The following is a 14,280-nucleotide window of genomic DNA, read 5'->3' on the forward strand; positions in this document are numbered from 1 at the left end:
CATCATCATCTTTATTATAGTCATAGACCAGCACACAAGTATATTAAGTAAATAAATGAAAGTATAGTAACAAATAAATAAATAACAATTTGGTACATCCCAAACCTGCTGCCTAAGGCAGCCATCTTATTCTGCCTAATGATAGGGCCAACCCTGTAAATTGGGTATTACTATATCTACACTTCTCTCATTTCCCAGCAGTTTGTGTATATAAGTGGGAGCCAATACTAAGATTTGCATCAACAATGTCAGCATAGGCTGTATTCTCAAAGCAAGAAAAGATCCAAGCAATCTTTGATCTCAGAAAGCCACTAGCAGGCACCCTCAAGTTCCCTGAAATGTCTTGATTACAGTGGACTGAAAATAAAAATAAGAGTCCAGCCTAGACAACTCTAGGATTTGCATCCTACTACAGGGTATATTTTTATTTTGCTTTCCGGTGCACTTCCAACCTCCATATAAAGCAAAAATAAAAATATTCAAGTTGCAATCAACAGCCACTAGGATGTAAATATATATATATATATATATATATATTATGTACAGGTGGACCTCAGTTAACAAAGTAAAAGTATCGCTGAGCAACACATGTTTAATAGAAAATTTGGTACTAGAGCCGGGGGTGACAAGTAAAGAATAGGAATAGGCTTCTGTGCCCCCAAAAAGATAAGAGAGCAGTTCAATGTATTTTAGCAAACATTTTATTCAAAATCTACTATAGCTGAAATTCATTATCACAATTAGAGTTACTTAAGTTATGTATTTGTAATTGATTCATGTGTATTCACAATCCCTATGTAGGGAATACACAGAGATTGTAAAAGTCCTGCAGTCCTGACTTTCCTTTTGATCATAACGCAGCAGGTGGATGTGTCTACACACATCCTGCCAGCTATCTCCAGTGTGACAGTCAGAAGCACCATCCCTGTCACAATTCCTCCTTGCACTCGACTGCTGGTGGCAAAAAGGTGAAAATGCCAGTCTGCTACACCCCAAATGACAGGACAACAAACTCCCTTTACTTGAAGCAGTTGTTGCCCAATAAGTCAGGATAGGGCTGGGCGGGCAAGGAGACACTACTTAACTACACTACTATGGTGGTTACAGAACAAGTAATTCATGTAGAATTCCATCCCCTGTGTGCGTATGTGTGTGTGGCAGAGTGCGACAGACAGACAAACATGAAATAACCCAGTCAAGTAACCCTTCCATAAGTAAACAAAGACATTTTGAACCTTTTAGTGATAATGTGAGAAAACATCTTCCAAAATACATCCAGAGAAGATACTTTTCTGTCAGCAGCCTTCACTTTTCTCATTATTTCCATTTTCATGGCCAACTTAAAGATTTATGCTTTTTTTTAACATGTGGAAAGTAACTTGTGAGACAGGCTTGTCTCCTTTCCCCTTTTCTCTCTCTTTTGCTGTTCGCATAAGCTCACTAATGATTTCTGGAGGCAGCTGCTATTTACCTTTCCTCTTATAGGCAGGCACACTTGCCTACAGGATCTGGTGGAAGAATAAACTAGAACAGAACCCTTCCCTTTCTCACTTCAGGATGTATTGCATTATTTACTGCAGGCTGCAACCCAATACTGAAAGTCAACAGACTTGTCTACATGGGTGACTTACCCCCTGGGATCACTTAATCCTCTTTACATGATGCAAGGCTAAACCCTGATTCAGATCTGGACTACCTTCATGACACCAGCAAACGATTTAGGGCTTCCTAAAATGCATTTAAATAACTCACTCTTTGCTGCAAGTTTCCAGCTCTCTTTGCGACGACAGCAGCTGCTTTCACTTGTGGACCCTAAGAATCACCCAGCACCATCACTGTGGGTGTGAGTTTGAAAGTTTGCCCAAGTTACAACAGTCCTAAGTCCTTTTTGATGGTGGAAAAAATTTCTCACTGTTGAAACCATTTGTATATGCATACAAATCTTCTGCATCTCCAAGAACTATTGCCACTGCCAATAAACAGAGGTAAATATTTGGTCAGGTCAAGTGTTCTGACATAGGTTAAAAGCATCAAATTGGAGATCATGTAATTTAAAATGCCGCTCCTTGTGTGAAACAAGTTTGTGCTGTTCACTGGATCTATCTAATCCTTTTTAACTGAATGATTTAAGTAGCCTTTGTGTGCATTAATGTGAGGGGAACACAGTCAGCATTTATTCTGTTGTCTCCAGCATGGTGTAGTGGTTTGAGTGTTGGACTACGACTCTGGAAGAGCAAGGTTCAAATCCCCACTCGGCCATGTAAACCCACTGCTGACCTTAGGCAAGTCACACTCTCTCAGCCTCAGAGGATGGCAATGACAAACCCCCTCTGAAGAAACCTGCTATGAAAACCCTGTGATAGGGCTGCTATAAGTCAAAAATAACTTGAAGGCACACAACAACAACTCTTTTTCTAAGGGCCACTGTAGATGTGATGGCAACAAGTTCACCTGTTTAAATACAGATGTGCCCTACAGACTTTTTAAAAATTGTGAGGGGAATGTGTTTAGCAGGAAAATTAAGGGGCCTACAAATACAAGGAATGCTTAAACCTTACCCCATCCAATGGTTAGCCTCCATGGCACTTTCTCCAAGCTTTTTTTTTCTTCCAAGCACAGACAAGGTTTTTGTTTTTATTTTGAGGGATAGGCTGTGATTGGGGATATCTCTCATTTTGGCTTTTTCCGCCATTCAGATTTTTAAAACTTTTCCATCCTGAACAAGTAGAAATTTTGATAAATTTTTCAAAAATGAACTGAAACATGATCCCTCCCGCCCCATTTGCCCCAGACAAATGCAATAGGTATGACTATTCCTAGCATTGTGAAGCTTATATCCTACCTGCTGGCCATGTACCTGTTAGAAATCGAGCCTGTCGGGGGCAAGAGCAAGCTCTAAACAGGTGGCAAATCTAATGCAATACTACAAACAGGGTTGTTGGGGTGGGTTTCACCCCAATTCAGAAGAGATTCAAAATCAGCATTCCTAGATGGACAAATCTGTCAGTTTTGGTTTCTCCCACATCCACTGGGCAGCACCTCAAGTTCTTTCCATTCTGAATATGATGAAATTTGCCAATTTGGGCAAATTCAAATTTAAAAAATAAACTGGAACTAAATTCTCACACACAAAAAGGGCAAACTATAAAGTATGAGGCTGCATACAAGGACAAAGCTCTGTTCTCCACAGTGTTTTGCCTCCTCAGCTGAGAAAAATGGTCATGTCCCTTTTTTCTGTACAAATGAATAGCCAGCATGGGGCTGTAGTGGTTTGAGAGTTGGACTAGGACTCTGGAGAGCAGGGTTCAAATCCCGCTGGGTGACCCTGGGCAGGTCACAGCCTCTCAGCCTCAGAGAATGACAATGACAAACCCCCTCTGAAGAAAATTGCCAAGAAAACCCTGTGATAGAGTTACCTTAGGGTCACCATAAATTGGAAATGATTTGAAGGCACACTACAACAATGAATTATCACTCAGATTAATAATTCCAGGGTGAAAGGGCACAGTTGATACTGTGCATCATTTTAAAAAGTTGCCATAAGGCTTTCCTAGTAGTGCATTAGATCTGAAAGAATTTGCTAGAAATCATCAAGCATATATGTGTTTGAAGTGTTATGTTTAAAGTGTAGCAGACAGTATCCAAACACACACACCAGACCCTGGGAAAGATGTTTAGATTAAAGTTCACCAAATCCCCCAGGATTCTGGGAACTGTAGTCTCCAAAGTAGTCTTCCCAACTTCTGACACAAACAGACTTTAGCATTAAATGTATGAGTGGATCTATTCTAAAACCCTAGCTCTACTGTTCAATAACAGTAAATATATCGGTATTATCAACTTCAGCAAGGGCAAACCTTAGGACATTTAATCTCCACTCCGTATCATTCTGCTTCTCATATCCATTAGTCAACAGTTTGCCTTGCAAAGGACATTTGCCTAAAAGGCTCACTGACTTCAAACTGCATTTTATAATCAACAACTTCTATTAACCACTTGATTTCCAATCAGGGCTAAATAGAACAGATTCCAGAGAATTTATCAACATCATTTTTTTTAAAAATGCTAACAAATTTCAGTAAGTTGAGTGGCATCACGTTTAAGAAAATTGTGATGCTCCAATATCTTCATTCCAAATTATTATTAGAAAAGTGGTCAAACTGGCCAAATGTTTTTTATTTATTTATTTATTTATATATATAGCGCTGTAGATTTTAATGGAATAATGTTGTACACTGTTGAGGGAGTGGAATCATCCTAGGGAAACTCGTTGGAAAAGCTACTCTGCATTTGTCACAAGGGACGTCCAAGATAAGAAAATGCGCCAGCACTTTACATCTTATCTGTGGCCTAACAATACACTAAGAACCCCAGCTCAACCACTGTCTGGGATTGCAAGAGAATGATTAGATTTCATCCTTACAAGTCACCCAACATTATGACTGGACCCTAATTTAAATAGATTTTAAATAGATTTGCCTTCTGGCTGGTTAAGAACTAGAGTAAATGAACATTCCTTATTCCCAATGGGAAGCTGTGCCATTCCCAAGGGAGTTATACTGCTACCTACCAGGGCTGCAAGTATTATTTCAAATCACTCCCAGAGTCAGGTTTCATAATCTTTTCCAACATTAATATCATGTACACATGAATCTTCAGCAGTAATGTCTACACATGAGCCTTCAGGGCATTTACTTCTGCAGGGCATCTTGGTATCTGCTGGGGTTTGATTCCAGGAGCCTCCATGAATACCAAAACCCACGGATGCTCAAATCTCATTAAATACACTAGTGTAGCAAAATGATGTCCCTTACAGAAAATGGCAAAATTAAGCATTGCTTTTTGGAATTTATATATATTTTTAAATATTGTCAAGCCGTAGATGGTTGAATTTTGTTGATATGAAGAGCCAATTGTACAAAGCTAAAGTGAGCTATCACTGGTGCAAAAGTCAAAGGCAAGACAAGGCTCATTACACAGGGCCTGTTCACATTACACAACTGTAGCATTATTGTTCCACTTTAACTGCCATTGTTCCATCCTAAGGAATTCTGGAACTTGTAGTATGGTGAGGCTCTAGAACTCTCTGGCTAAGATTTCTAAATGCTACTCCTTAAACTCCCAGGATTCTTTGAGACTGAACTATGGACATTAAAGTGAAATAATAGTACTATAATTATGTATAATGAACACACAGAGCCAGCACAGCACTTTCTCAGTAAGGAGAATACATTTTTTAAGAAAAAGATCAAATGTTTATTCTAGCCAAGTTAAGTTTGCATACAAATTACAGATGAAGGAACTGCAAAGGGGAAGGGATTGAAATGAAGGAGAAAAAAAGTAAAAGCAATGTATGTTATTCCCGAAACAGTTGGACAAATAAGCTACAGGCAAGTGCAACTTCATTGGAAAGAAACACCCGGAGAATTGAGAACTGGCAATACTCCATGGAGTAATGGAATGGGGATTAGAATTAAAGGTTTCCCCAAAGTGGTTTATTCCTAAGCAACAGCCACATTAAGAACTAAACATCTTCTCTGACCTGGCAGAATAAGAGTTAGATACAACAACAACAACAAATGGATGAGTAACAGCCAAATGATATCAGAATACAAACAAAGGTGAGTGACCCTGGAAACCCTTCCTCTGAAGGCTACATGTTATCTTATGCAAGCACAATTTCTTGAAAGTCTGCCTAAAGTTGCAAAGAAGGGGAACTGGAGGTGGGGAAGGCAAGAGAAGGCTCCCCAGATTCTTGGAAACCTCCTCCTTGGCATCCTTCTTCTTGCTGGAAGGTGGAGGAAAGCAACACTCACTGCTATCTCCTTTCCCTTGCTTACCTTCTCTGTGGGCTTCAAAAGGTTTGAGCCTAGAATACTCCCTGGATGAGAAGTGGGGAAGCCAGTCTACTCACTCATCCTCTCCCTGACTTGCTCATTTTTTTCCACAGAATCATAGAGCTGGATGAGACACACAGTCCAACTCCCTGCCATGCAACAACACACAATCCAAGCACACAAACACACACCTGACAGATGGCCATCCAACCTCTCTTTAAAAACCTCCAAAGAAGGAGACTCCACATTGTGTTCCACTGTCAAACAGCTCTTGCTGTCAGGAACTTCTTCCTAATGTTGAGTTGGATTCTCTTTTCCTGTAGTTTGCATCCACTGATCCATGTCCCAATTTCTGGAGAGCAGAAAGCAAGCTTGCTCCATCCTCAATATGACACCCCTTCAAATATTTAAACATTTAAATATTTGATACACTTATACTGAGAACTACTGTGGTGTAGTTCTATGGTGTGTTGGACTACGGCTCTGGAGACCAGGGTTTGAATCCCTGCTTAGCCATGGAAACCCATTGGGTGACCTTGAGCAAGTCACACTCTCTCAGTCTCAGAGGAAGACAGAGGCAAATCTCCTTCTGAAGAAATCTTGCCAAGAAAACCCTGTGACAGGGATTGGAAGCAACTTGTAGGCGCACCACAACAAGAGCACTTATACTCCACCTTTCCTCCCCATCCAAGGAAGTCAAGGTGATGCAAGTGGTCCCCGTCCCTATTTTTATCCTCACAACAACCTTGTGAGGTAGGTTAGGCTCAGGTCTAAGGTCTCCATTGCCAAGTGAGAATTTGAACCCAAGCTTCCTAAATTTTTGTCCAACGATCCACTCACTACACAGGGCTGGTTCCAAAAGGAGCACTCATTTCACCTTGCTGCCTCATATTTTCCTTTGGGGTAGGAGAGTGGCGGAGAATGCACCCAACCAGCCCTGTCTTCCCCACATGCCACCCAGTGAGAGAGGGCAACTGAGGCGGCAGTCTTTCCATGCCTCTTTCACTGCTGTGCGGAAGTCTGCTGTTCCTTCAGGTTGCCCATCTGTTCTCTCCCTTCTAGAAAGTTATACTTGCTTATGGTCCTCTTTCTTTAGAGGACAGATGGCATGCTAAAGCACTTTTTTGGCATTTTTAGCCACTGGAGAAACAGTAAATGATGTCTACAACAACAACATACCCTCAGAGATCAGGTCCATACTTGGGACAAAAATGCCAAGCAGCTGCCTTTTGGTCTGGACGGTGTGACTATGGCTGCATCTGCACTGCAGAAATAATCTGGGTTGACACCACTTTAACTGCCATGGCTCAATGCTATGGAATTCTGGCAACTGTAGTTTGTTGCAGCATAAACTACATGCAACAGTACGTTAAGGAACCAAACTCTTGTTGCTTTTTCATTACACCCCATAATCCACAAACTGAGGCAACCACTTTGGTTTGCATAATAGGACCAGCTCTGTACACAGTGATCATCCGCAGAAGCAAGAAAACCGGGCCTCTCTGCACATCCTTTCCCACAGAGGGGTCGCTGAAGGAGGGCAAAATGAAGGCACTGCTCTCCTAAATAAGAATTCAGACACACACATCCCAATAAAATTTTCTTTCATTCCCCAAGTTTCTAGCATGGCAACAATTTCAACTTTCAGTTGAGCCTTTAGAAATTTCATCCAGGCATCTAAAAAAAGCAGCAAATGAAATGCAAACACAGCATTTCTTGTTTTTGGGAAATTTGGATAGAACCAATTGTCTGTTGTTGTTGTGTGCCTTTCAGACTAGTGTGACAGAGTCATTTGAGTGTTGGACTAGACTGACTCTGGACCCCAGGGTTTGAATCTCTGCTTGGCCATGAAACCCACTGGGTGACCTGAGGCAAGTCACACTCTCTCAGCCTCAGAGGACAGCCATGGCAAACCTCCTCTGAGGAAATCTTGCTGGGGAAGCCCTACAATAGGGTTGCCTTAGGGTTGCCATAAATCCAAAAACAACCCTAAGGCATGCAACACACTCACAAGGAAAGCAATTCTCTCCAGAGGGGTTTTCTTGGCAAGCTTCTTTAGAGAGGGAGAGGTGTCAGGGCTATCCTCTGAGGCTGAGAGAGCGTGACATGCCCACAGTCGCCCAGTGGGTTTTCCATGGCTGAACTCTGCCTATTTGGGGAATGAAGGAAATTTTCCATGAGGGACTGAATTGACATGGAGGAGGACAGAGTGCTTTTATAGCTCTCCCTGTGCACTCAGTGGGCCACCCAGAAAGAGAGCCCAGGTCTGCAAGGTAGTCACACTGCAGACATAATCTGGGTTGATACTGATTTAACTGCCATGGCTCAATGCTATGGAATTCTGGAGATGGTGCCACAACAAACTACCATCTCCAGAATTCCATAGCATTGAGCCATGGCAGTAACATCGGTGTCAACCCAGATGATGTCTGCAGTGTGGATGCATCCACATGATGCATCCAACAAGTCACACTCTCTCAGCCTCAGAGGGTGGCCCTGGCAAAAGAAAACCAAAACCAAACAAACCCTGAAGCAAGCTTACCAATAAGAGTTTCACCTCAAGTCAAGTTTTAAACGTGAAAAGGAAGGACCCCTCCCTCCCTCCTCCCCCTCCCTGGGGATCTGGGCAGGGAGCCCCCTACTCACCAGGGCAGCCCGCCTCTCCCTGGGCTACCAACTCATGCCTACTCCACTGGCCGCTTCTCCAGACCCAGGGCTGCCCAGAAGGAGGGGACTAGGGCGCAGGGAACCCTTGCAAGGCCAGCCCTCCTCGCCTCCCTCCAGGAGGACTCTGCTGCTCCCTTCTGCCTGGCTTTGCGCTGGCTGCTGCGCCTCCTTTTAAGCAGGCTGCTTGCTCCTCCTGGGAAGGGCTTTGCTCCACTCCACGGTGACGTTTCAGCTCCATCTCTGCCAGGGCAGGAGTGGTCTTCCTTGGACAAAGAAAGCCCAAGAGGGCACAGAAAGGGCGGCATTGTCCCTCATGCTGACCATTTCTTTCCTTCAGTGAGTCTCAAAGGTGCTACAAGATCTCTCTACATCATCATCATCATCATCATATCCAACTGCATCTGAGGAAGTAGACTTTAGTCTAGGAAAGCTCCTGCTGCCAACTTCTTTCTTTCAGTGAGTTTTAAAGGTGCTACAAGGTCTCTCTACATTATTATTATTATTAATCATCATCATCATTATTATTACTGTATATCCAACTGCATCTGAGGAAGTGGACTGAAGTCTTCAAAAGTATATGCTGCCAATTTCTTTCTTTCAGTGAGTCTCAAAGGTGCTGCAATATCTCTCTACAGTATCACCATCATCATTATTATTATATCCAACTGCATCTGAGGAAGTGGACTTTAGTCTAGGGAAGTTCCTGCTTGCCAACTTCTTTACCTCAGTGAACCTTAAAGGTGCTACAGGATCAATCCAAATTATTATTAGCAGTAGTAGTAATATTATTATTATATCCAACTGCATCTAAGGAAGTGGACTGAAGTCTACAAAAGCTCCTGCTGTCAACTTCTTTCTTTCAGTGAGTCTCAAAGGTGCTACAAGATTTCTCTACATCATCATCATCATCATCACTATTATATCCCAATTGCATCTGAGGAAGTAGGCTTTAGTCTAGGAAAGCTCCTGCTGCCAACTTCTTTCTTTCAGTGAGTTTTAAAGGTGCAACAAGATCTCTCTACATCATCATCATCATCATATCCAACTGCATCTGAGGAAGTGGACTGAAGTCTACAAAAGCTCATGCTGCCAACTTCTTTCTTTCAGTGAGTCTCAAATGTGCTACAAGATCTCTACATACTGATTCGACAGACTAACATGGCTATATCTTTGAATTCTATCATCTCCCCTGGCAGTGGTGCCACTAAAGGGGTGTGGAGGGTGCAGTCCACACCAAGTGACGCCAGAGAACCCCCCCACTTTTGTCTCCAGGTGGTTTATTGGACTTCAGCTCCCAGAAGCCTTGGCCAGGTTGGTGGACAGTCAGGAATTCTGGGAGCTGAAGTCCAAAATCTCTGCAGTACCAAAGTTTGGGAAACACTTGCAATGGGCCCCAAACTGTGCCCTTTAAGAGATTTTGGACTTCAGCTCCTAGAAACCCTGGCCAGGTTGGTGGACAGTCAGGAATTCTGGGAGGTGAAGTCAAAAACCTCTGGAGGACCAAAGTTTGGGAAACACTTGCAGGATAGGTTTTTGTGGGGGTTTTTTGTTGGCACACTGATAAGGAGAATCCTGGACTGACAGGAGTCTTCTCAGCTCAGAACTTACTCTGTACAATATTCACACACAGTGTTTTATGCAGAGAGCAGCATTTTATGCATACGAAACAGAATTTTCTATGCTTAAAATAATGATTTTGTGTGCAGAATATCCTGTATTCTATTTAAAAAAAACATTTGCAAATTTGGTGCAGAATAAGTTCTTAACTACAAATGGCTTTTGAAAATGGCAAGGTTTTTGAGGTCTTTCTCAAAGCAGGAAGAAAAATGCTAAAACTACACATTGCTTCCTTAGCTGTGCATGAGTTAGCAAAGGCATATATCCACAGTAACCAAAGGAATAAGAATACAAACCTGTAGCTGACTATGCAGCATAAGTTGCTACAAGATCTCTCTACATTCTGATTCTACAGACTAACAAAGCTATATCTTTGAATTATGATATGTCTCTGCATTAATAAAAATATATATTTTAAAGTGGCGAAGAGGTGGGGTGAGGCTGTTTTTTCCCATTTTTTTAAAATTAAAAAATATTTTAAAAAATATTATTTTAACATTTTCTTTAAAAATATCACATTTTAGCAAATGTTCACTTTCACCACTTGAGTCTCTATATTTAGAGAAAGGTGGGATATAAGAAAATAATAATAATAATAATTTATGCTGTCTGTATAATATCCTTTAATGGCATCATTTTACTTTTGCTAGTTGTTTATGCCACAACTATTGCTATTACATTCAGATCTTGTAGCGTTTTGAAAGAAAGAAAGAAAGAGCTTTCCTAGACTTAAGTCTACTTCCTCAAATGCATTTGAAATTAAAGTCACCAAAAGCTCATGCTGTAAACTTCTTTCTTTCAGTTAGTCTCAAAGGTTCTGCAAGATCTTTTTACATACTGATGTTACAGACTAACATGGCTATATTTTTCATTAGTAGAAAAAATATTGCTAAGGGTTCTGTCTGGTGTGGTATGGGAGGAGGTCAATGAGGGCTGACACCATGAGTTACTGAACTGGATGACACCAACCCAAGTGACACTACTGCCTTCCTGCCTTCTTGTGGAACCATAGGGAGAGCCAAGGGCCATCCCCTCCTTCCTTCCCACAAAAGACTTGGTGCTCACCACTACTACCACCACCACCCCTCTCTCTATACTGCTACTATGGAGGCAGCCACAGAGCCTCCACTGGTGAATGTGTCCCCTTTTCTCAGCTCAAGGGTCACAGTTCCCAGGGACCACCCAAGTGATTTTGCTTGGTGACATCCTAAGGCTGAGGTGACATCCTAAGGATGACACACCAGGTGACATCCTAAAGTAGAAGGTGACGACACCACTGCTCCCCAAACATCTGCCATTGGGCAGAAAGGGGGAGTGGCATTTACCTGTGGCCCTTTAAAATGCTGAAGAGATGGTGAGAGTGGGGTGAGGTTGCATGGGAAAAGAAAGGAAAGGTCCCAAGTTTTGTTTTAGTTTTAATTTTAAAATTTAAACATCTTTAAATCGTTTTTTTACATTCTTTAAAAATGTTCTTTCAAAACATCACACCTTACCAAATTTTCACTTTAACCCCATGGAACTATATACATTACACATAAATGTATTTAGGATGTTTGTATGATATTGTAATGTGAAGGTATACTTTTAATTTTGCTTGTTGTTTATCCCACAACTATGGCTGTTACCTTCAGTGATAAACAGGAATTACAATTTATGAGTAAAGTTAGTACAAAACACATTATTATGGATTCTGTATGGTGTGTTATGGGAGGAGGTTAATGGGTGGGGTGGGGTAACACTATGTATTACCACAACAAGTGATGCCAAACCTAGTGATGCCGCCCAGAACCCAAAGGCTTGCTGTGTCCAGGCAGGGACTGCCCAAGTTATTGTGCTGCCTGAGCGCAGCAAAAATGGGGTACCCCCCTCCTGCACTATTTAGTTGCAGCCCTCCAGATGTGACTTTCCTCACAAAAAATAGAGAAACCAAAGAAGAAAAAAGGAGGGAGTGTAACCTAACTTATACCAAGAGAGGTTGACAAAACACAAGTTAGGATATGGTATGATAAGATGATATATCATATCGTATTAAATTATAAATACATACAGGGTGATTTTTAAAAATGGCACAACAGCTTTACTTTTGCATCTTTCTTTATGAGTCACCCTGCATTTGTAAAGTTGCTACACAATCTAAAACAATACAACTATAGTCTGCATCTAAACAAATAGATTATTAAAAGTGTAAATCCCCCACTATTCAAGACATAAATTAGGCTGAAGTCTTTGGAAGGAAGGGAAAAAACTACATGGCTTCCGTTTGTTTCAGTCCTACGCTTGCTTTGCACCCAAGCCAGATGCATTTCAACACCAGTCTTCACCAGGGGCAAGTTTGTCCTCAAATTCTCCAAATTCACCATTAACAGAAAACACAATCTATACTAATGTCTCTCCTTCACTCTGCTTCGCTTTCCATGGCCTCTACCAGTGAAGGCTGGTGTCAACATGCATTTGACTTGGCTGTAAAGCAGATGGACTGAAACAAATTGAAGCCATTTTTTTCTCCTTCCATAGTGTGTGATTTATACTTTTAGTGACAGATTTATTTAAATGTAGACTGTGACTTTACTCACCTCGGGCTGATGGGAGTTGCAGTCCAGCTTCTAGTTGACTGCACTTTCCTTGCCCTTCGGAGACATTTTTTTAAAGTAACAGTTCTGTGTCCAAATGGGTACCTGGATCCAGCTTCTGGAAGCGGAGACAACAGCTACATTGGCACTGCAGAAATAATCCGTTTGACACCACTTTAACTGCCATGGCCCAATGTTATGGAATTTGGGGTAGTGTAGCTTGTTGCAGCACCAGAGTGGAGCTCTGCAAGTCTGCAAAAACAGAGTGGAGCTCTGGTGCGGCAACAAATTACACTTCCCAGAATTCCATAGCATTGAGCCATGGCAGTTAAAGTGGTGTCAAACTGGATTAATTCTGCAGTGCGGATATTGCAACTAGACACATAGTTAAATCTGTAAACCACGAGTCCAGATTGGAAGATAAGAAACTAACAGGGCTAACTACCAGGATTTAATGTGTGTTTATAACTCTGCATTTACTTTCTACATGCCTAAATATTTCTTCCTACTGTTTAGGTGGAATCTCTTGCCATTTGAATCTGTTGGTTCATGTTTTAGTCTCTGAAGCAGCAAGAAACAAGCACCATCCATGATAGCCCTTTCGATATTTTAATAGCGATCGTGAGCTCAGGAACTCTGAGCAAGACAAATGCTTAAAATGGTACTTTACTAGCAAAAACCACTTGACTGAATCTGCGTTTAAATTATTCCTTTCATTTGTTCACTGCTGAAATTAAAGGGGGGAAAAAACCTTTCAACATTTGCATTGTGTCCTCAAGCAGCCCAGTGCCCAACACTTTTTTGCTGTCCTTTTCCCCTCTGAGAAACAAATTTAGCCTGAACTCTGGGGCCAAGTCCCGTCTAGCAAAAAACCCCAACTCTAGACGGATCCATCCTGCCCTCCTATTTGCAGCATGGGCAAGCTGCCAAATAGAATTTCTTGAAGAGGAACAGCAAACATGGTGTTACTCAATGGACTTCACAGTCATGGAGGACATTATGGAATTTTTCCTGGACAGGTTGAAATGTGGGACATGTCCTGAAAAAGGAGGACGTCTGGCCACCCTGACTGGATAGAGTTACACTCCCCATGAAATCTCAGGCTCACAGCTTGGGTGTTCTCCTAGACTCAATCCTTGAGCCTGGATGCCCAGATTTCAGCAGTGGCCAGGAGTGAATTTACACAGCTAAAACTCCGTGCGCCAGCTGCACCCATTCCTTGATATTTTAGATCTGGCTGTGGCGACACATGCCTTGCTTGGGTACATCCCATTTAGACTGCTGCAACTCACTCTATGTGAGGCTGCCTTTGAAAACTGTTCAGAAACGTCAGCAGGTTCAAAATGCCACGGCTGACCGGAGCCAGTTATAGGAAGAAGATTGTTGAGAAACAGCTTCACTGGCTAGTGGTTCATTTCTGGGCACAATTCAAAGTGCTGGTCATGACCTATAAAGCCCTATCTGGCTTAGGTTCAGATGACCTGAAAGACCTTATCTCCCAATACAAACTTGCAAGAATTCTAAGATCATTGGAAAAGGCCTTCTCTCACACTCATCACAGGCTCACTTGGTGAGGACACAGGAGACAG

At 41.9% G+C, this 14,280-nt stretch overlaps 1 protein-coding gene across 1 annotated transcript in view; it reads right to left on the reverse strand.

The window, feature by feature from the left end:
* LPAR3 (lysophosphatidic acid receptor 3) overlaps positions 1-8,626 on the reverse strand; it is a 51,222-nt gene extending 42,596 nt beyond the window's left edge. Inside the window, exon 1 of the mRNA XM_042465371.1 lies at positions 8,484-8,626. The gene's annotated coding sequence lies outside the window, so the exon portion shown is untranslated. The remainder of the gene's footprint in view (positions 1-8,483) is intronic.
* Between the last annotated feature and the right edge of the window lie 5,654 nt (positions 8,627-14,280).

The sequence above is a fragment of the Sceloporus undulatus genome, chromosome 4 (genome assembly GCF_019175285.1).
Source record: "Sceloporus undulatus isolate JIND9_A2432 ecotype Alabama chromosome 4, SceUnd_v1.1, whole genome shotgun sequence".
NCBI lineage: Eukaryota > Metazoa > Chordata > Lepidosauria > Squamata > Phrynosomatidae > Sceloporus > Sceloporus undulatus.